The sequence below is a fragment of the Microcebus murinus genome, chromosome 15, assembly GCF_040939455.1.
Source record: "Microcebus murinus isolate Inina chromosome 15, M.murinus_Inina_mat1.0, whole genome shotgun sequence".
Lineage (NCBI taxonomy): Eukaryota > Metazoa > Chordata > Mammalia > Primates > Cheirogaleidae > Microcebus > Microcebus murinus.
The window spans coordinates 27,216,730-27,240,036 of NC_134118.1; the positions used below are offsets into that span (position 1 = coordinate 27,216,730).

At 35.6% G+C, this 23,307-nt stretch overlaps 1 protein-coding gene and 1 pseudogene across 5 annotated transcripts in view; one reads left to right on the forward strand and one right to left on the reverse strand.

The window, feature by feature from the left end:
* MARCHF1 (membrane associated ring-CH-type finger 1) overlaps nucleotides 1-23,307 on the forward strand; it is a 726,479-nt gene that overhangs the window by 17,471 nt on the left and 685,701 nt on the right. The gene's annotated exons all lie outside the window — the stretch shown is intronic.
* Nucleotides 8,897-9,090, reverse strand: LOC142876343 (translation machinery-associated protein 7-like; annotated as a pseudogene).

A 23,307-nucleotide genomic window follows, 5' to 3' on the forward strand; every position in this document is an offset into this window, starting at 1 on the left:
CAAATTATTTGTATGCTGCCATTTCAATGACCTAGCTATGATATAAAATAATTAAAACATCCTCTAGAGCTTGATTTTTTTTATAGTGAGTTCTCTGGTACAACAATGATTATTTAAAAAAATATCCTCTTAAATGTGGACATTGCTATAACATATGTGCTTACAGTTTAGTTACCACTTGCAAGTCCATCTTTCTGGTAGACAAAGGGCACTAGGAAAATGAAAGACTGTTCTTCTCATTTAAACCATCAGAACCTCTGGGAGTAGGGCCCAGAAACCTGGGTTTTTAGCAGTTCTAAAGGTGATTGTGATCCACACCAAAAGCTGAGAACCACAGATATAGATTTTTAAAATTAAAAGTGGCATTATATCAGAGAGTGTCATATTTTAGTAGCCAATGTGAGCATCACCCCCAAGAACATTCCATGCAGTCAGCATGCCAGGCAGATATTGGGCACCTATTACAGCAAGACTTGCCCTAGCTTATCTCATTAATTGTCCTTGTGTAATCATTAACAAGAGGATCATAATGAAGATTTTGTGACCAAGTGGAGCCACTGGCTTTCCTACCACAGCTTTATCTGCAAGATAAAAGCTTCCAGCTCTATCCACTGTTTTTCAGATGTTTCAAAATGTTTGATGCAGAAGGTGGCTACCTTATGATGTTTGATGTTTCCTGGGAAGGGTGGTCTCTTAGGCATCTGACTCCCTGTTGAGTGAAGATGGGGAAATTCTCAGTCTCCAAAAGATCTATAACAGGCATTCCTGCTGTATGGCCATCGTATGTGTTCATACACAAGCAGAAATAGGCATTATTCCAACAGCATTTTATGAAGTTGTGGCTTAGTGTGCATGTGCATCACCCAGAGACTTGGTTAAGTGTGGATTTCTCAGCCCCACCTGAAGAGTTGGTTTGGGATGGGCTCTGTATTTTAATAACCCTTCTAGAAGATTCTGACCCAGGCAGTCCATGGATGTGCTTGGAGAAACACTGCTGTAAATAGCCTGTCACTGTCCTCCCTGCTCTAGGCACCAAAAGTTCAATTGTCATTTTCATATATCAATTTATAGTTGTAGCTAAAAGGATTTTTTAACTCTGAATTTCATGGAAACAGAAGTAATTAGTGGGGAATACATGAACCCACAATTGGTAGTAGACCATATATAATATTTGCAAATTAGTTAACTTTCTAATCTTACAAAAGTAGAGAAAAATTTTCCACAAAAAGCTCATTTAACTCTTGACTAAAAATAGAAATGAAATTTTTTATATCTATCTAAGTCTGAAATCTTAACTTCCATTTTATTTAAAAATATGGAATTTTGCTTGCTGTTTGATTGTACACTGAACAGAAAATTAAGATGGTACCTTTAAGAGAAGGAAGGAAATGTTATACATCACTTGCATTTGAATTTGAAATCCATGTGAAAATATAGATTTTCAACTATTGTATAACCTTCAAATTACAAAAAAAAAAAAAAGGATTAGTAAAGCACTTGGCTAAATGTGGCTAAAGCAATATCCACTTTAATCCTGACTGTGCCCTTTCTTTCTTTTCTTATTAGCCAGTTTTCTTCTTTGTCCTGCTATGTTTTAAGTTCTACACCTGCATTTTAAAATAGGTGTTTCCTTATATCAATGCTTTATATTCATTATAAGAATTCTTATTCCTTTTGCCTACAAAGTTATTCAAAGTTCAAATTAAATTAGATCCTTCATCAATCACCATTCTCCTATAACTGCAGCTGTTGTCACACTTCCTAATTTGCTAATATATGAATCAGTACAGTGTAAATCTATGAGGAAATTTCGTGTCCCTCTGTTGTGGACATCACAGCATATCTGGAACAGCTACTGCAACTGCCATTTATCTGGGAACAGAAAAGTCTCTCTTCCTTCCTCTTTTTCCTCCTCCCCTTCCTCTCTTACTCTCCTCTTTCCCTGTCCTAACACTCTGCCTCTATCGTGTTTTTCTCTAATTTTTGTATACAGTCATGTAACTCTGAGCTTTGCCTGTATTTTACTACAACTGTAGGAAGCTATTTTGGGGAGGAGTAGTTGAGTATACTGAAAAGACTCCTTCACCATGATAATGTATTGTAGCATAAAAAATTTTCCATGTGCCTTTCTGAAGCTGTCCTTTTAAACATGTACAATTTTAAAAGATAACTTACGAAGGCAGGACTTTGCCTTTAATGCATACACACTTTTGAAATGGATTTTAAAATTACATACATAACACTGTACTGTAATGACCATAGAGCACATACTTTAATTTCATTTATAGAAATGGATGCTAACAATTTTAATCACATATTCCTACCCAGTTAGCCCAAAACTATTCACACAGATCAGAGTTTGGAACATATTAAAACTCATGGGTTGATAATAATGCATTTGTAGCATTCTAAGGTTGATTTCATTTTTCCCCCCATTTTTGGTGGATACCAAATGGCTTTATCACCAAAAATGTAGTTTAAGTATGAGTAGGTTATAGAATTAAAAGGCACAGTTGGTGAACAAATAAACAAACTGGCTTATATAGAAAATGAATAATATCTAAAACATATGGGCATTTATGTGTGATTATCTCTAAGACAGAGACATACATACTTTAAAAAATGTAATCCTTCAAACATATGTGGATAATTCCATTCTGTTTTCAAGTGGTTTAACTCTCTATTATCTGAACTATTGAAGGAAAACAGTGATGTATGCCACCACAGAAAAATCTAGATGATCAACAATCATGTTCATTAGTGCTGATGTCTGAGAGTCATGAGTCCAGGGGGCACATGATTTATGTAGATGAGGGTCGAGGCCATCCAGGGAGCTACAGGAAGCTCTGCCTCCATCAGTGGCCCTTGGACCAAAGTTTATTGACACACAGATACCCAGGACTAACTGCATTGAAAACCAGCCACATTTTACTACCCAGAAGTAGTCTGAAATTTTCTTTTATAAAGACAAAATAATAACCAATACAACCGAAGTTCCATAGTTACTTTTGTCACTAGTTAAAACTTAAATAGTGATCTGTAATTAATCAAAAACTTGTCAGCTAAGACAGGTGAGGAAAATAACAGAGATACAAAATCAGAAGGAATTTATACAACAATATTTAACATAGTTTAGGGAGTAGCAGAAGCATAAAATTGGCTTTTAGTAGAAACTCATCTGCAAATGGTTTCATATACAAATTGTTGCTCCTCTATTTCAAGTTTTCATTTTGATATTTTATTTTATTTTCATTACGATTCTCTGAGACTGCCTTATTTTTGTTCCAATTGTTTTTCTGGAAAACTGTTTCTCTGTAATATATTATTGTTAAGATCATGTCTCACAAGTCCAAAAAAAAAATTACTGATTAGAATAGATAGATTCTTGTTGCATACCCAATTGCCATAGTCTCTAACAATCCAATAATTCAAAGACAAAAGGTCTACTCTGGTTTACACAAGAAAACGAATTTATTGTACATAAAACATGCACATGTTCTATTCTCTTTCAAACTTATATGTGACAAAGTTTTACAGAAACAACAAATGGTACAAGAAAAGACATTTCCAAATGATGTAAAATACAATAATCGTATAAATATACACTGGAACTGAGGAGAAATAAGGGCAAAAACCAGGTATATTGAGACAGACCAACTTTCTTTCTCTTAAGAATAACATGTGAATATTTAAATATTTGACAAACAGTTTAAGCCAAACTATAAACTACTTCTTATCTTGGAGAGAGGATTCCAGGGGCGCCAAAACTATGACTAGCAAATTTCTCTGAGTAACTGGAAATAGAACAGAGGAACATAGAGATGTGGATGTCAATGGCTAAAAAAGAGCCACAGGACCCCACTAGTGGAGAAGCCAGCAAAGTTCATTCTGAGAGCTCCTGGACATAAGACTGTGGGAAAATAAAGGATAAAAGCAGAGTCAGAGCTATTCCAAAAGTAAAAGAGTTTAGTATTTCAGTTGTTCACTTCTGAACCAGCCAATCTGCTGTAAACAAAACTGGCATTTGATGCAATTGTCCTATATTTTATTATTTAGCAAGTACATTATTATCAAGAGGCGTGTGTGTGTTTCCTTACATACTCCGCAGCACATACCAATCGATTCTCCTGTTGAGTAGCGCACGAAGGGCCCTTCGGTTGTTATCAGCGATATATTAGTGCAACTCTGCAAGCACGGTAACAGGGTTCCAAAGACAAAGAATGCTTTCTGCCAATTAGTCATCATTAAAACATACAAAAATAATGAATATTTTCTTTTTGTAGTATCAATTTCCTGTAGTCTTTTGTTTAGATGTTATTATTCTTATATTGCAGAAACATTTAGAAAAATAAGGAAATGTAGCAGCTTATTTATAAAAGGAGGAAGGGAGTGGCTAGACAGCTTAAATCAATTATAAATTTGATTTTAGAGCAATTCCTTTTAATAATCTTTAGTCAGAGAAAAATTCTGGCATTTATTGAAAATGATACACTGATCTATAAAAATCATTCCATTTGGGTTACAGATGGACTAAGTACAAATTCATGTCATCAGTAAACATGGGTAAAGCATGAAAGGCTCTACTCAAGCACCCTGAAGTATCTGTTTTCTTTCTGAAATGTAGACATCACTTTTGAATTTGGCAAATCTTAACAATACATTCATTTTGTGAGTTGCAATGGTAAATAACGTAAGTGCTTGAACCAAAATATTTTTAAAAAACATTATGTATCACAAAGAACAATATTTGTTTATTTTACATTTTTAATGTACAAATTTACTCATTTACTTATGCATTTATATTTAACTTTGCACATACTTTTTACAACTACCCATATTCAATTTGCCACCTCTTGTTCTGATTTTCTTTATTTTAATGTTTCCTTGAGAGGTTTTCCCATTTATTCTTAGAGTTAAGTTTTTAAAACTCTTTTTCAATCTCCAATTTTTTTAATACCTCTGTAACCTTTTCTTGAACAATTTTCCTTTTTTAAAGAAAGGGTGATTCCCTCTTTCCTTTTAATCCTTTTACTCACCATTTGATGTAGGTAGTTCAACCCATTTTAGTGTTTCTTTCAAATGTTTCCCTCACCATTCTCTTCTTTATCTTTTCTAGCCATTTTTCATTTTTGTAATTCTTTGACCTTTAGACTCTCTGATCTATTCATCTCTTCACAGCTATTCCTCAGTATAGAGTAACACAAAAATGTTCAATAAAGTCATTCTGTTAATGTAACCCAATAAAGCTGAAGATGAATGCCATAAAATTTAGAAAATATGAAAGGTAGTTTTTTATCCCTCAAAATTGGTAATTAGGGAATTTTTAAAAATGAAGTAGAACTCACATCTAGTAAACAAGGTCGCTTGCTATGTCTTAGTCACTTCCTGCTGCCAGTACTGTAACAGATTCTTAGAAGGTAATTAGTGATACTTTTTAAATGTATAAAATAAATGCACTTTTCAGAAAGAGAAATAAATGCCTTAGCAATACCCATATGAGAAATATCCAGATTCAAAAAAGTGAGTTAGAGCAAAATGTAAATATTTCAGGAGAAAAGCTTGATTCAGGTTGGTTTTCACAATGCATCGTTTTCATTCTGCCACTATGCTACAGGCATAAAACACTATGCCTATTTTAAATTTTATTTGGCATTGACAAGACTTTTCCTCTGTATTAACTAGAAATTAACATGTATTGGCTAGATTTTTTTGTTTGTTTAATAAGACAAAAATCATAAAGTAGCAGAAAATAAACAATGTAAATTGTGTTATGAAAAATCAAACTTTTAATCTCTGAAAGACCAAATTCAACACAGATGTAAAAGAAAGTAAATGATAATTATTATTACAACAGCAGTTAACAGTGACTAAAGCACTTATGTGTGAGGTCTTTTAAAACATTATTTTATTTAATATAACAATGCCAATTCTTGGATAGCATCATTCACATTTTATTAATGAGAAATTTGAGATTAGAGAAATTAAGCTATTTGCCCAAGGTCAGTGAGCTAATGAAAGACTGAGCTAGATTTGAACTCGTTTGTTGATTTTAGAGTTTTCACAAGGAGCCATCATTATCTGGTATCATTAACTAAGGAATAACTGGTATCATTTTTTACTGGTATCATTAACTAGGGAATAACTATAACAAGTAGATACTATTTTGTTACATAGTATGGTCACTGCTAAAGAGTTTGAGAAGGAAAATACTTGGCATATAATCTTAATGTCTCCTGCTTCTACCCTTCCCCCATCAGGAAGCCATCACAGACCCCAGATGATCTCTCTCCTCTCTAAAAGGCATCCATCGCATATGCTTGCTTTGGACAAGTGGTTGCAAGCTTCTTTGTAAATTTTTTATTGTCATAATCATTTAGTTAACTTTTACAAGAAAAAAAGGATGATGCAATAAATAGAACTGGGGATATAAAATTAGAAAACTTGTGTTCAAGTCCTAACAACACTTACTAGGGCAAGATCATTAGTCTTTTGGTACAAGTTTCTCATGCATGGAAATATGAGTAATATTTCGTTTGCATACTTTATAGGGCTTGCCCACTCCAGTGAAGAGTCCAAAGGACATTGCATAATGATGATTGGGGCCAGGCTATGTGATGGGCTTTACAGATATAAACACAATCCTGGCTCTTATAAAGTTTATACTACTGAAGGGCCAGTATAAAAAAGACTGCAGGAGTAACTAAATTGAATAATGCATGTGCATATAATCTTTTAGAAAATTAAATAATAATATAAATGTAAGTTAATATTGTATTACTGTTTTTCTTTTTCCTGTGTTGCATATGATCAAGTTCCTAGGAGGCAGGGGCTTGTCTTTTATCAACAGTATAAGGTCCTGACCCTTCTATATAGCTGTATAACAAATACTATGATTTTGAAAGCATTTTATTAAAAAGGTGATTTAACAATATGAATCATATTTTTTGGAAAAGAAAAAAAATTAATTATAATCTTATTACTTTAACAAAACAATTGCATTTTTGCCTCAGTAGCAACTTTATTCATAGTATACACATTTTAGTATGCAAAATTTTTGCTATACCTTGTATAGTATAAACGTTTTACTAAATTTTTGTTATACCTTTTATAAAATAAACATTTTCCATGTTTATTTACATTTTCATGTTACTTACATCTATAATAAAAATTAGGATGATTTTATTTCTAAGTGTTCTAGAACAGTTTAATTCAAAATAATTTGCTAATCACTTATGTCATTACCAAGTATCAACCACATAGCATTTGTATCTAAATTCAAACACCTGCAATATAGCAAAGTTGTATCATTTCTCTCATAACACAAGGCCTAAATTTTCTCAGTTCTTTTACATATAGTCTAGTTATCAACAGGGGAAAAAAATCTTGTTACAAAGTGACATGTGTTTAGAAGTCCCAAGCACCACAGAGAGGGTGATTTTTTCCCAGAAATCACTACCATACTATTACAGTCACATTTCAAATAATGACAAATTTGCCTACTCCTGTCTAAATTTCTGCTTATTACATTTTCTTGGCTTGTGACTGGCACTTCCAGAAAAATACTAAATAATAATGATGAAAATGGATTCTTTAATTATTCTTAATCTTGCATTTTGAAATTATAACACTAAGCATGAGGTTAAATATGTATTTATCAATGCTAAGATAATTTCCTTCTATTGCTTTACTAGTGATTTTTAATAACAAATGTATTTATATATTATCAAAAATAATTTGAGCATCTATTGAGAGTATATGATAATTTTTATTCCCAAAATGTTAATTAGATAAATTATATTAATAGATCTGCTAAAGTTAAGCCTCCATTATATTCCTAGAAATAACCCCTTTTTTATACATTATCATTTTAATACATCTCTATATTATTTTCTTGATATTGTCTTCTGAATTTGGCAGCAGTATTCATTTGGTAGGAATGCCTTGCATGTAATGTCCTCTCTTTCTCCTTCCTTTTTCCTCCTTTTATTTTCTGATCTATTTTTCTAAGACTTTTGTATCTACATCATGCATGCTTCATAAAAATTAGAAAGCTTTTCTTATTTCAATGTTCTAAAATAGTTTAAGTTGCAATTCAGCTATTAGTTCATAAAGTTTTAAATAAATTCACCTATGAAATTACATGAGTCCAGTGCAGGAAGTTGTAACTTACTTTCTTAGAGTCGTTTTTGTATTATTAGTGGTATCTTTTGTTTTTTCGTCCTTTCTTAAGTAATATCATCTTTCATTTCCTTTTTATCCTGTTTATGTCCCCAAAGCAAAAAATCATGTTGGAAATGTCATTTATTTCTATAAAACTAATTTCAGATATCCTGTTTAGTAAGTCTTGTTTTAAAATCTTGCTATTCTGTTTCTTATCTCAGGTTCGTTCGTTCGTTCTTTCTTTCTTTCTTTCTTTCTTTCTTTCTTTCTTTCTTTCTTTCTTTCTTTCTTTCTTTCTTTCTTTCTTTCTCTCTTTCTCTCTTTCTCTCTTTCTCTCTTTCTCTCTTTCTCTCTCTCTCTCTCTCTCTCTCTCTCTCTCTCTCTCTCTCTTTCTCTCTCTCTCTCTCTCTCTCTCTCTCTCTCTCTCTCTCTCTTTCTCTTTCTCTTTCTTTCTTTTGGTTTTATTCCAGGTGATACAGAATTTAGGGCAGAATAGAGACAAAAGAGCAGACTCTGACAGGATTCTGGGCTGGTTTTAATTAAAAACAGTTAAAGAGATGATGGCTACTGTACAACTTTTTTTTTTTTTTCTTTACAGAAGTTTATCCTTACGTGCACAATAGACTCCAAGACAACACTTCATTTTAGCTATATATGGCAAAAGATGTTATGGCAGGGAATACAAATGTTTAAATAGGAATCAAGGGTCACCATCACCTCAGGCACAAGGAACCCCTTACTTTTTGCCAGATTTCTTAATTTCACCTGTAGCCAGGGGATTCTTCCTCACTGCCTTCCCTTTTAGCTCCTTAAGTTTCTTCTCCTCTTTTTGTTTTTGCTAGAACACTTTATCGTCCTCGTTAATCTCCTTGGCCTGCTTCTTGGGCTCTTTCAGAGGCTTTTTTTTTTGCTACCTTTGTGGCCAGACATGGCACTGCCGCCACTTCCTCAGACCTTGCCACCAAAAACCTCAGGTGTTTTCTTAAACTGAAGCAAGGCATCTCCATCGTCTAATTCTTTCTCTGGTGCAAAGAAAACTTCCCAGATGCCTCACATTCCAAGTTAGTAGACTATTGACTTTCATTTTAGCGTTTATGTCCCCCAGACATGTCGGTAGCTCGAGGTGTCCCCTTATGACCTCTTTCTAGCCTGGCACACATCCAGCTTTCACTGCCTTCTGGGCTCAGTCAGAGGAGTAGACCTTATGTCGCAGAGAAAGTTCAACAAGGTCTGCTCTGAGCACACTGTGGACTCCAGCTAGTGGCATATTGTGGACTGACTATTGTAAGCTCAAAGGTTTTGTAGGGGAAATTTTCTCACTTTCCTGGAGAGTGATTCATACTGTCTTTATTAGAAAAAAAATAGTCACAGTATAAAATTTCCTCAGTCTTTCCCACTTTTCTGTTTGTCACCTTGCCACTTGTCACCTGAGCACTGAGGATAAATAGCTGTATAGGAGAATCTGAAACTCTTCCCAATGATGTTCCGTTCTAGAAAATGGAAGTTTCCCTTTTCTTCTGAGTTTTTTAGGAAAAGTTATTTCTCAAAAATCTATTTTGTACAAACTCAATACCTAGATGAAGGTTTTATTTTGTCAATATTGGGGAGGACAGAAAAAAGCCGTTTTGATTTTTATTAATCACAAATTTTTGCCGATTGACACTTCAGTACTCATGATAAAATAATAACTGATGAATAAATAAATGAATGAATAACTCATTCATTTTTACAATGCCATAGTCTCTATGGAATTCTTAACTCCTTCTACATTAAAAATTGATTGACGTATGCTCAAAATTATTCTAAGTATATTCTGTTGCATTATAATTTTAAAAAATTGCTTTTCTTATGTCATTTATGAGTGTGGTAGAATGAATAATGACCCTTTGTCTCCAAGACCTCCGTTTCCTGAATCCCAGAACCTGTGAATGTTACTTTATCTGGCAAAAGTGACATTGCAGATGTGATTAAATTAAGAATCTTGAGAAGGCGGGATTACCCTGGATTATCTGGGTTGGCCAGCTGAAACTACAAAGATCCTTATAAGAAGGAATCAGGAGGAATAAAACTCAGAGAAAGAGATGTGATGACAGAAACAGACAATGAAGTGATAAGCTTTGAAGGTGGAGGAAGGGGACCACAACCCAAGGAATAGAAGTGGCCACTAAAAAGGGGAAGGATACAGAGTTTCCCCTCAGAGTCTCCAAAATGAATGAGCCTTGCTGATACCTTACGTAACTCAGTAAAACAGATTTTTGAACTTCTGGCCTCTAGAACTGTAAGATAACAAATTTGTGTTGTTTTAAGCCATTAAATATGCATCAATTTGTTATGGAAGCAATAGGAAACTAATACAATGGGTATAGGTATTATTCAGAGTAGTAGTATTAGACTGGCCTCTCCTTAATGATGATAAATAATATTTTACTAAACTTTGGTATATAAAGCTAGATTGGCATACATGATTTTTTTTCTTTTTAGTTGACATGGAATAATTGTTTATATTTCTGGGATATAGAGTGGGATATTTTGATACATGTATCCAATATATAATGATCAAATCAAGGTAATTAGCATATTCTTCACCTCAAATATTTATCATTTCTTTGTGTTGGTAACATTCAAAATTCTTTCTTCCAGCCTTTTGAAAATGTACAATAAATTATTGTTAACTTTATTCACTCTACAATGCTGTAGAACACTGGAAATTATTCCTCTTATCTAGCTATAATTTTGTATCCATTAACCAGTTTCTCTCTATTCCCTTGTCCTCTCTTCTCTTCCTAGTCTCAAATAACCACAGTTCTTCTCTCTACTTGTATGAGCTCAAATTTTTTTGGTCCCCACTCATGAGTGAGGACATGCAATATTTATCTTTTTGATGGCAAACATGACTTTAAATATAAACATTTTGCAGTGACTCAGTGTGTGTATCTACACTACCATGATATTGAAAATAATAGTAACTTTTTCTTTTCTAGGATTATTGAAAATGTTTATGTGTGTTTATTTAAATATTTATGTGCTTATATACATGAATTTGTTTTAAACGTATTGTGAACATTACAAATTAATCCTCACAGGTCTGTGAAATATATGTTATGAACCAGTTTTATAATAGGGAAACTAAGGCTTAGTTGACCAAAATCAATCACAAGTGATAGAGTTAAAATTCCAGTGTCGGTGTTTCTGATTCTAAAAGTCAAATATTTGTATAACTGCTATAATATATTATTTTTTATATGTTTGAAATTTCTTAAAACCTTTTGAACAATCTGAGATGATAAGTTTAAATACCATCATTACATGTGACTTTCTTGTTTTACCTCAAGTGCTAAAGAAATATTTTTCCGTCTTCTTCCGTTATATTCTCTCATAGGTAACTGCTATGAACTCATAGAATATCTTTTTAGGTATAATGATTCTAATTATGACACTCAAGTCCTATAAATTACAGTGTATTTAAAATCTTATGAAAACTCTTACTCTCTAAAATTTTATCAATCCATAAGCATTCTCATAAAAGGACATGAAAACTACTGTATTGGACAAATACTAGAAAATAATTACTATAATCTACAAAAGGATATGCTAGAAAAAATACCACCAACATTTCTTACATAAAGATTGATAGGTCTGAATGTGATTTTTCAGACCTATCAATGGAAAAAGAATTTTTCCTGAATAGAAAAAGAATACTTCAAAATTGGGAGATGTTGAGTAGATGATTGTTTGCTATTATTAACTTTAGGCTTTAATACTATTATTGGTGATGAAAGAAATGAAAATGCAGAGATGTTGTAACTTTCTCTGGACTTCACTTTTATTTAGGAGTTATAGCAGAACATATTCTTAGAGTTCATAGCTTGTCTAGCAGTTTTGAGAAGTATAATTAACTTTCAAGTCATTAGTGTAGTTTTTAGAAGACATGCATTTTATACCATGAAGTTAAACATGAACTTGTGAATGGGGAGCAGATCTATGTTGGTAACTGAAAGCAGATTGATTGTTAGAATTGATTCAACAGATCTGGTAGAGAAGAGAGGTTTTCTTTTTCTTTTCAACCATTTCTCCACTCTGTTCTGTGTGCACCAGTTCTGTCTCTGTGATGGGGAGAGTAAAACCTTCCCAGACAGAAGAGAACCTTCAGGTATACAAAAGCTTTGCTTACCCTTAGAACCTCAAAACAGGTTTTGTTGATTATGAACTAGCTGTCCTCACTAGAATGTAAGACACTCTAAGTTAGGGAGCTTATCTGGCTTATTCATTGTAGTATCGCCAGTACCTAGAAGAGTGCACACAATATAGTAGTGTGTCCATAAATAATCTTTGTGTGAATGAATTGACCAAACATCCTCTGCCACCATCACATATGACTGATCATATTTTTAGACAAGAATCATGTCTCCTGTTTCCTTTGCTTTGATTCATAATGCTTGTTATCATTGTTAATTCATTCTCTGTCCATAGTTTCGTTTCTATCTAGAAATGATATTGGTATTAACCCCCACACACCCCACACCATGGAGTTTAGAGTTCTGTGGTTCTCAACATCAGGCTGTAAGTCATCTCAGAAAGAGTACCACTATCTTCTCTGTCATTTGCATCCTTCATGTGGAACCAAGGAGAGTGACATCTGTTATAAAAAATGCTATGATATATCTGTGTTTTGGGTCCCAGAGGTTAGAGGAATAAACCATGAAACTCAAAAAAAGTTGAGATTAGACAGATCCCAATATTTATGTAGGAATTGAAAGAATCTTGTTCATATAAGTCAATATTTTAAGAAAATAAAGATTATTCCTCTATTCCTCATTTCATATTACAAGAAATCAAAATATACCCCTTCCTGCTCCCAAAAAAGGTAATTTATAAATCAAAACTGACTGAAATGCACTGTGGGTTGCACAGCAAGCTCTATTCTTTTAAGTAAAACTGATCTTCTACAAAAAAATTTAAGATTTTCTTAATGCCAGTTATTGAGAAACTTATCCAGATTTTATCTCTCCCTTTTCTACCTGCTTCTAGAAAGTGGCAGAAATATCAGAATAGCACACACTCCCACACATAGGGAAATGTTCAATTATTTTTTATTTAATTTATGCTTATTATTTAATTCTACCTGTCCTCCCTTCACAAAATACATTTTTAAAAGTCTAACAGTATTAAGAAAAGGCTAACTTCTTAAATACTAAAATGATATGTACTTGACGAAAGTATACAATAACTTGTATTAAATCTCATGAGCACACCTTCTGTTCACTTTATGTCTAAATTGATACTTTTAATTTTGATTCTTTGAGCATCTTAAATTTTGGTTCCAGTTTACACTACTGTCTATAAATTATTATTTTTATTTCAGAATATTACAGGGGTACAAATGTTTTGGTTACATGGATTGCTTTTGTACTGCCTGAGTCAAAATTATAAGTGTGCATATCACCCAGACAGTGTGCGTTGTACCTGTTAGGTATGATTTCACCCATCTTCCCTTCCCCCTACCCCTGAAGAATTTCTGTTGAATTTTACTTCCAACTGTACACATAAGTGCTGATTGGTTAGTTCCAATTTAATTCATTTTTTATGGCTGAATAGTACTCCATGTTATTCTTATGGCACATTTTATTTATTTTTTATTTTTTCATTTTTTATTAGAACATGATTTTTATTTCATCATATTATGGAGGTACAAATATTGTTAGGGTTACAAACATTGCTCCTGCCCCCTCTCTCCACCCGAAATGTCCAATCCCCTGGTGATGTGCATCGTACATGTTATGGAAACATACATCCCTTTCCTCCTCCCCACACCTGCCTGCCCACCACCAGTTAGAAAGTTTTTTGTTTTTTGTTTTGTTTTGTTTACCATTTCGGTTACATTGTATATCTTTGCCTCTCCCTAAGAAGGGTTACAGTTATGCCCTCCCCCTCCAGAATGCTCGTCCCATCCCTAAGATTGGGTACCCCCCCACCACCACCGAATCTCTGGTGGGTATTGCCACCATTTGAAAATCGAAGTTTAAATCAGTCAGTACCAATTTGATGGCGAGTATATGTGAAGCCCATTTTCCAAGTCTTGTGTTGCCTCACTTTGGATAACAGGCTTAAGCTTAATCCAGAATAGCATAAATAGTGCTAGCTCACTGTCATTTCTTAGAATTGAGTAATATTCCATTGTGAGCATATACCACATTTTAATTATCCACTCATGAATTGATAGGCACTTGGGCTGTTTCCATGATCGTGCAATAGTGAATTGTGCTGCTATAAACATTCGTGTGCAGATGTCTTTATAATAGAATGTCTTATGCTCTTTTGGGTAGATGCCCAACAATGCTATTGCAGGGTCAAATGGTATTTCTATTTATAGCTGTTTGAGGTATCTCCAAATTCTTTTCCACAAAGGCTGCACTAATTTGCAGTCCCACCAGCAGTGTAGGAGTGTTCCTGTCTCTCCGCATCCTCGCCAGCATTTGTTGGTTTGGAATTTCTTGATATAGGCCATTCTTACTGGGGTTAGGTGGTATCTCATTGTGGTTTTGATTTGCATTTCTCTAATGTTTAGAGAGGTTAAGCATTTCTTTATATGTTTGCATGCCAATATTCTGTCTTCTTTGGAGAAGTTTCTTTTCATTTCCGTCATGGCACATTTTATTATAGCACTCATGAACTAATGGGCACTTCGGTTGATGCCATATCTTTGCAATTGTGAATTGTGCTGTAATAAACATTGTAGTGCAAGTGTCTTTTTGATAAAATCACTTTTTTTCCTTTCCTACTGGGTAAATACCCAGTAATGGATTGCTAGATCAATGAGTAGGCCTACTTTTAGTTCTTTGAGGAATCTCCATACTATTTTCCATAGAGTTTGCACTAGTTTGCAGTTCTACCAACAATGTATAAGTTTTCCTTTCTATCTGCATCCACACTAGCACTATTGTTTTGTGACTTTTTGCTAAAAGCCATTCTCACTGGGGTGAGGTGATATCTCATTGTGGTTTTGATTTTCATTTCTCTGATGATTAGTGACATTGAGCATTTTTTCATATATTTATTGGCAATTAGTCTATCTTTTTTAAAAAAAGTTTTGTTCATGTCTTTTGTGCAATTTTTAATGGGATTTGATTTTTTTTCTTGCTGATTTGCTTGAGTTCTTTATAGATTCTGGTTATTCACCCTTTATTGGATGTATAGCATGTGAGTATTTTCTACCATTCTGTAGGTCAGGTGTCCTCAAACTATGACCCATGGGCCAAATGCCACCCACCTAAGACATTTATCCCGCCTGTCAGGTGTTTTTGCCGCTGCTGCCTGGCCTGCTTAGCAGCCGACTTGTCCCAGGCCCACAGTGCGCACTCTCCAACCGTCTGAGGGACAGTGAACTGGATCCCTGTTTAAAAAGTTTGAGGACCCCTGTTGTAGGTTGTCTATTTGCTCTATTGATTGTTTACTTGGCTTTGCAGAAGCTTTTTAATTTAATAAAGTCTGATTTATTTATTTTTGTTGTTGCTATGATTGCCCTTGGGGTCTTCTTCATAAATTCTTTGCCTAGGCTGATATCTAGAAGAGTTTTTCCAACATTTTATTCTAAAATTCTTATAGTTTCATGTCTTAGATTTAAGTCTGTTATCCATCTTGAGTTAATTTTTGTGAGTGGTGAGAGATATGGATCCTGTTTCAATCTTCTACTTGTGGCTATCCAATTTTTCCAGAATCATTTATTGACTAGGACTTCTGTTCCCCATTGTATATTGCTGTCTACTTTTCAAAGATCAGTTGGCTTTTGGTGGATGGTTTTATATTTGAGTTCTCTGTTCTGTTCCATTGGTCTATGTCTCTATTTTTGTGCCAGTCCCATACTGTTTTGGTTACTATAGCCTTATAATATAGCTTAAAGTCTGATAAAGTGATGCCTCCAGATTTGTTCCTTTTACTTAAGGTTGCTTTGGCTATTCGGGCTTTTTTATGGTTCCAAATGAAGCATAGAATTATTTCTTCTCAATTTGCAAAAAATGACATTGGTATGTTGATGGGGATTGCATTGAATCTGTAAATCACTTTAGGTAGTATGGACATGTTAACAATGTTGATTCTGCCAATCCGTGAACATGATATGTTTTCCCATTTTTTTTATATTGTCTGGAATTTCCTTCCTCAGTGTTTGGTTAAATATATTTTCTTTGTGGCTACTGTGAAAGATATTGAGCCTTTGATTTGATTCTCAGCTTGAATGTTGCTGGTATAGGAATGCTATTGATTTTTGTATATTGATTTTGTAGCCTGAGACTTTGCTGAATTTATCAATACCAGGAGTCTCCTGGTGGAATCTTTGAGGTTTTCTAGATATAAGATCATATGATCAGCAAAGAGTGATAATTTGACCTCCTCTTTCCCCATTTGAATATTCTTAGTTTCCTTCTCTTGCCTGATTGCTCTGGCTATGACTTCCAGCACTATGTTGAATAGAAGTGGTGATAGGGACATCCTTGTCTTGTTCCAGTTCTGAGTGGGAATGCTTTCAACTTTCCCTATGCAGTATGATGTTGACTGTGGGTTTGTCATATATGGTTTTTATAATTTTTAGATATGTTCCATCTGTGCCTATTCTGTTAAGAGTTTGTTTTTTTTTATCATAAAAGGGTACTGAATTTTGTTGAATGCATTTTCTGCATGTATTGAGGTCATACGATCCTGTTTTTTCTTCTGTTTATGTGGTGAATCACATTTATTCATTTACATATGTTGACCCATCCATGGATAAAATCCATTTGGTCATGGTGGACTATATTTTTGATATGCTGCTGGATTCGGATTGCTAGAATTTTACTGAAGATTTTTGCATATATTTTCATATGCGATATTGGTCTATAGTTTTCTTTTTTTCTTGTATCCTTTTCTGGATTTGGTAGCAGGGGACACTGGCTTTGTAGAATGAGTTGGGGAGGATTCCCTCCTTCTTGATGATATTAAATAATTTCTGCAGTATAGGTAACAATTATTTGTAGGTCTGATAACATTTGACTGTGAAATCATCTGGTCCGAGACATTTTTTATCAGAAGATTTTTAAATTGCTGCATCAATTTCATTGCTTGTAATTGATCTGTTAAGGAGTTCTATTTCTTTCTTACTGAGTCTTGGGAGGTTGTGTACTTCCAGGAATTTGTCCATTTCCTCAATGTTTATATGTGCATAGAGATTTTTAGAGTATTCATAGATGTTATTTTGTATTTCTTTTGTATCATTGTAATATCTCCTTTTTCATTTATGCTTGAGCTTATTTGGGTCCTTTTCTATTTCTGGTTAATCTAGCAAGAGGTCTGTCAATTTTGTATATCTTTTAAAAGAACCAACTTTTTGTTTTAGTAATCTTCTTTATTATTTTTTTGTATTCAATTTCATTTAATTCTGCTCTGACCTTAATTATTTCTTTTCTTTTGCTGGGTTTGGGTTTGGTTTGCTCTTCTTTTTCTGGGTCCTTAAGATGATTCGTTAGATTGTTAATTTGTGATTTTTCTGTCATTTTTAAGGCTATGAATTTTCTCTTTAGTTTGCTTTTGCCAAATTCCCCATATTTTGATAACTTCTGTCCCCTTTATCATTTAATTTGAGGACTCTTTTGATTTCCACCTTAATTTTCTCCTTGAAGCAATAATTGTCCAGTAGTAGATTGTTTAATTTCTTAGACTTTGTGTAGAATTGAGTGTTTCTGTTGGAATTGACTTCTAATTTTATTCCACTATGGTCTGAGAAGATACATAGTATAATTTCTATTTTTTAAAAATTTCTTGAGACATGTTTTTTGTCCTAAGATGTGATTAATCTTAGAGAATGTTCCATATGTTGATGAGAAGAATGTATATTCAGTAATTTTTAGGTAGAATGTTCTATAAATGTCTGTCAGTCTCATTTGCTCTAGAGTCCCATTCAAGTCCAGTGTTTCTTTCTTTATTTTCGGCTTGGAGGATCTGTCTAGTTCTCTCAATGGGGTGTTGAAGTCCCCAGCAATTATGATGCTGCTGTTTATCACTTTGTTTAGATCTAGTAGGGTTTACTTTATGAATCTGGGTGCTCCTGTGTTAGGTGCATATTTAGGATTGTTATGTCTTCTTGACAAATTGCTCCCTTTACTGTTATATAATGATCATGTTTGTCTTTCTTTAGTATTTTTTTTATTTTAAGTCTATGTTATCTGATATGAGAATGGCTATAACTGTGTTTTTTTATTTCTATTTTCATGGAATATTATTTTCCATTCCTTCACCTTGAGTCTAAACGAGTCCTTGTGGGTTAGACATGTTTCCTGGAGACAGGAGATAATTGGCTTGTATTTTTTTAATCCATTCAGCCAGGTTATGTCTCTTGAGTGAGGAATTCAAGCCATACATGTTTATTGAAATAATTGATATGTGGGATGCATTTCTATTCTTCCTATTGGGTAGAAACTTATTGTGGTTTTTTTTTTTTATACCTCTTGGGCCATTATTTTATATGGGCTCTGAGCTTTAGGTTTGGGTAATTTTACACTGTTGGGTTTTTACTGTGCTGATTGATGTATAATTCTGATTTGAGTACTTCATACAAGGCAGGTATGGTCTTTCCAAATTCCCTCAATGTTTGCTTTTCTAGAAAAGTCTTTATTTCTCCTGTAAGAAACTTAGTTTTGCAGGATACAAAATTCTAGCCTGGCCATTATTCTGTTTAAGAACTCTGAATATGGGTCTCCAATCCCTTCTGGCTCTAAGGTCTCACGCAGTTGACAAGTCCGCTGTTAGCCTGATGGGTTTTCCTTTGTAAGTTACCTGATGTTTTTGCATAGGAGTTCCTCCTCTGTTTTAACTTTGGCTACTCTGATTACTGTGTGTCGTGGTGATTGCCTCTTTGCAATGAGTCTCCAACCTGTTCGTTGAGTTTCTTTTACCTGGATATCTAAATTTCTAGCAAGAACAGGAAAGTTTTCCTCAATTATTCCCTCCAGTAGGTTTTCCTATCCTTGTGCATTTTCTTCTTCACCCTCAGGGATGCTTATAACTTATAATTATGTTTGGGCCTTTACATAATCCTATGTTTCTTATAGGCTTTGTTCCTTCTTCTTAATTCTCTGTTATCTTTGACTGACTTGTTTAATTCAAAATTGTTTCAAGTTCTGAGATTCTTTCTTTGGCCTGGTCTGGTTTATTCTTAAGACTTTTCATTATTTTTTTAATTTCCTTGAATGAATTTTTCATTTCTAGAAGTTCTGTTTGATTTTTTTTTAATAATTCAATTTCTTTAGTGAATTTTTCATTCATTTCCTGAATTATTTTTGTGGTTTCTTTGTGTTGGTTTTCCATTTTCTCTTACATTTTGTTGAGCTTATTTATAATCCATATTTGGAATTCTTTATCTGTCATTTCAATATTCTGATTTTGGTTGATATCCATTGCTAGAGAGCTGGTGTTCCCTTTTGGGGGTGACCTTTTGCTCTGATTCTTTGTATTTCTGGAGTTCTTTAGCTGATTCCTTCTCATTTGGAGCAGCTGTTGCTTCTTATTTTTGGATTTTCTTTTGTTGAGATAGGGCTTTTTCCTCTTACTTCACTCTCTTGGGTATATTTGTAGCATATGTTGGGTAAGAACATTTGTGGGTGCTTTGATGGTGATCTAGCTCCTGGATGGATGCCTTGGTTATAGATATCCTTGGTGTGGTGCTTTTTTCAATTGCTGTTTGTTCATAGGCTGTAGGAATGGTGAACTATGTGAGAGGGCAGATTCCCTGTCTCTCTTTGATCAGGGAGGATGGAGGTCTTTGAAATCCTTTCCCTTTTACTGGCCCTGTGGTCTTTTTAACCATTTGAGTTGTAATAGCATGCCCAGTTTAATCTATGAGCCAGTATTTTGTGCTTGTGTGTGAGAATCAACCATACCCTGTCTGAGTCAGTAAATGCTGTAAAGGGCATGCAAATTGACCAAATTGTCAGTAGGTGGTGCTTGCTAGAAGGAACAAGCTGCAATGTTGTTTTGTATCCTGTAGCCAACTCTAATCCCTCAGGAGAAGCACTCAAATGCCTCAAATGGAGGGTGGGGACCTGCAACTTTAGGTGTGTCCTTATTCTCTGCCACACCAGAGGTGGGTGGGGTAGTGGGGCTGGGTGGGGCTGGGTTGAATGATCTTACACTCAAACTCCATCAAAGCTGGAAGGTATCTGTTTCAGCAGGGGTCAAAGGTCTGCTCCCAGCTTCAGGGCAAAGCCTCCAGGAAGGGGCTGACATGGCCCCACCCAACTAGCAAGTGTGTTTATGGAGGCAGGGTATCTGAGATTCACAATCTTGCAGTCTGGCATGGACCTTGCTCCTCTCCACACTCCCTTGCTTTGTGGTTTTCTCCCTGTGTCTGCTGGCAGGCAGGAGCTCAGTGAGCTCCCTCATGATTGTGGTGCTGGCCAAGAGGTTCCCTGCCCAAGATCCTGTCCTGAGTTGAGAGCATGGTTCTTTTGTCAGGGGAGGGGTGCCCCACCAGCGTGCTGCACCTAGAACCCACACTGTGCTCTACCCACTGATCTGCCCATGTGAGCTCCTTTGCCTCCCAAGAGACTAATTCACAAATCTCCCCTCTGTTCCTTAGAGCATTGTGATCGAGACCTGGGGATATGGGATCTTGCCTGCAGGCCTGTCTCTGGGTCCCGAAATATCAATCCCTAACCATGCGAGGGAGAAGTGTACTGGCCCTGAGTTTCCCACAGGGTGCCCAACCAGATTCAATGTCTTTGTCTCTGGGTGTGCCCTGCTCTAGTGGAGTCACTAGGCAGGTAGCACCATGGAGGGCAGGTAGGCAGGGAGCTCGCAGTCCGAGGACCCCTTGGTCTGCTGCAGGACCCTGAGAGGAAACATTTGATCTCCACTCTCTCTGGAACCCTCTGTGTGGTGGCTCAATTGTCTCTCTCTGCAGCCATGGAAGGAAAGAGAGGGAAAGGGGAGAAAAAGAGTCTGAATGGAGGAAAGCTAGCACCCTGGTCATGTCCATCCCTCACTCCAGGAGGCCACCCACCCAGAATGCTCAGGCACTGGGGTCATGCAAATGACCTGGGACTCACTGGACCCCTGTGGCTCCTGCAATCTGGGCCAGAGTTGGGAAATGTCTGTGTGGAAACCAGTAAGACGAAACCTGAAGAATTGGAGCCCCCAGGGGAGGATAAAGATGTATGTACAGTGGATAGAGAAGTAATTGTAATGTTTTTCCATGGCAGCAAAAAGAAAAGACAGACACAGAGAGAGAAAGAGTGGGGGTCAAAACATGTAGCTTTATCATATGCTCCTGGACGAGGTTCTGGGGTCCCAAGGGGGGGAGGCCCAGAATTCACCTCCGTTTGAAGGGACGGAGGCCTTTTATACCCCTTGGGCCTGGCTAGGGACTTTTGGCAGGAAGAGCTGGGGATTTTCCATTGTGATCTTGGGTGGTCATTGAGAAATAGGAGGGGCTAGTGGTATTTGCGGAACCCAGGAGCTGAAACGTTCTTATCCAGGGGGCCATCTGGGTGTGGTTCCTCTCAGTGGGGCCTGGCAGTTTTGTCTTTGGCAAGTCTGGTCTCGTGAGCCTTTTCTTTTTTGATCTGGGTAAAGGAGGGGGCCGCCACCAGCCTTACAGCAATATGGCGCCTGCCATCCTGGCTTGGGTCTGTGGAGATAGGAGGCTCCCCAGGGGGGACTGGGAGCCTGGTGCCTTGTCCACAAGAGGCTCCCAGTTCACTGGTGGCAACAGCCTTTGTGCTCATGTGTGCAGAAAGTCTCCCCAGAAGCTCAGGGACCTGCTGACTATCAGAGATGCGAGGGGAGGAAGGCAGAAAGAAACCACTCCACCTGCCCTTCTCACCGGACTCGAAGCCTCTTGGGGGTTGATCTCTGCTGATACTTTGCTCCTTCCTCTTCTGCTCTGCAGCTTCTTCTCACGCAATCTCCTAATGGTTCGAGCACCCTTCCCTAAGATCCACACCCAGTCTCTGTTTGTCTGTCTGTTCATTTTTTGTCTTTCATCTAAAACTTCTCCTTCTTACTGAGATGCTTTGGCAGCTGGTTAGCCATCTTCCCTTCCCTCTGCTATCTCTAAATTAATGTCCATGAATTACAAAAGCTTCTTAGTGATTACAGAATTCATAAATAACAGTTTTCCTTAGTACCACTCTCCACTAAAAAGCTATTAAGAGTTCAACTGATGTTTCATTTTGGGGACTAAGATTAGGAATATGTTTTGATTGTTCTGAGAAAACATGGCAGCACAGTGGAAATCAAAGAACTAAATAATGAAAATAATGAACTCATTTTGGGAAATGGGACAAGTTGCTTTTTATCAATATTACAAATTAAAGGAAAATCAATAAAAATAGCTAAGAACAGGCAAAGGAAATAAACATCAGATTCAACATGACATAGGAGATACAGAAAACCCCTTGAAAAAGTGAAATGATAGAGGAGAACTGGATCCTTTGGTTAAAAGACACACTTGCTTTTGGCAAAACAACAACAAAAACTTACCTGATTCTGTATAATTCCTGCTCTTCAGGCCATTTAGCAGCTGTATAAGTTACCAAGGCAGTCCTAGTTCAGCAGCATGTGGAGGGACACATAGAAATAAAACCTGGAAACTCTGACAGTGAAAAATGATGGATTAAATTAAAAAAATGGACATTTGAAATTTTTTTTAGAATAGCGTGTCACTAGCATGCCACTTCTTTATTGAGCTTAGTTCAAAATCAAGCTGTTTCTCACTATTTTTTTTACATGTTTTTTTTTTTATATCTAATTGGCATTTTTTTTCAGCATATTATGGAGGTACAAATGTTAAGGTTATGAATGTTGCCATTTTTTTTTTACATGTTTTTCATTTATGTATTGGTAGGTGGTTAACATCTACTATGTGCTAGGTGCAGTTCAATGAGCTTTGGAAACATGTAAACAAAGGTCCATTCCTTCCTAATATACACTACTTGGAGAGTAGTCCCAGTTGTGAATGCTAGGACAGAATGAATTAAAAGAATCTAGTATGGAAATGGGAATGCTGGTATATGAATCTACAGAAATAAGGGATTTTTTAAAATTAAAGAATTAAATTATTTTCGATTTATGTTTACATTTTCTCTTTTTCCTAAGAAAAATTATAGAGTGATAGTCCTGACT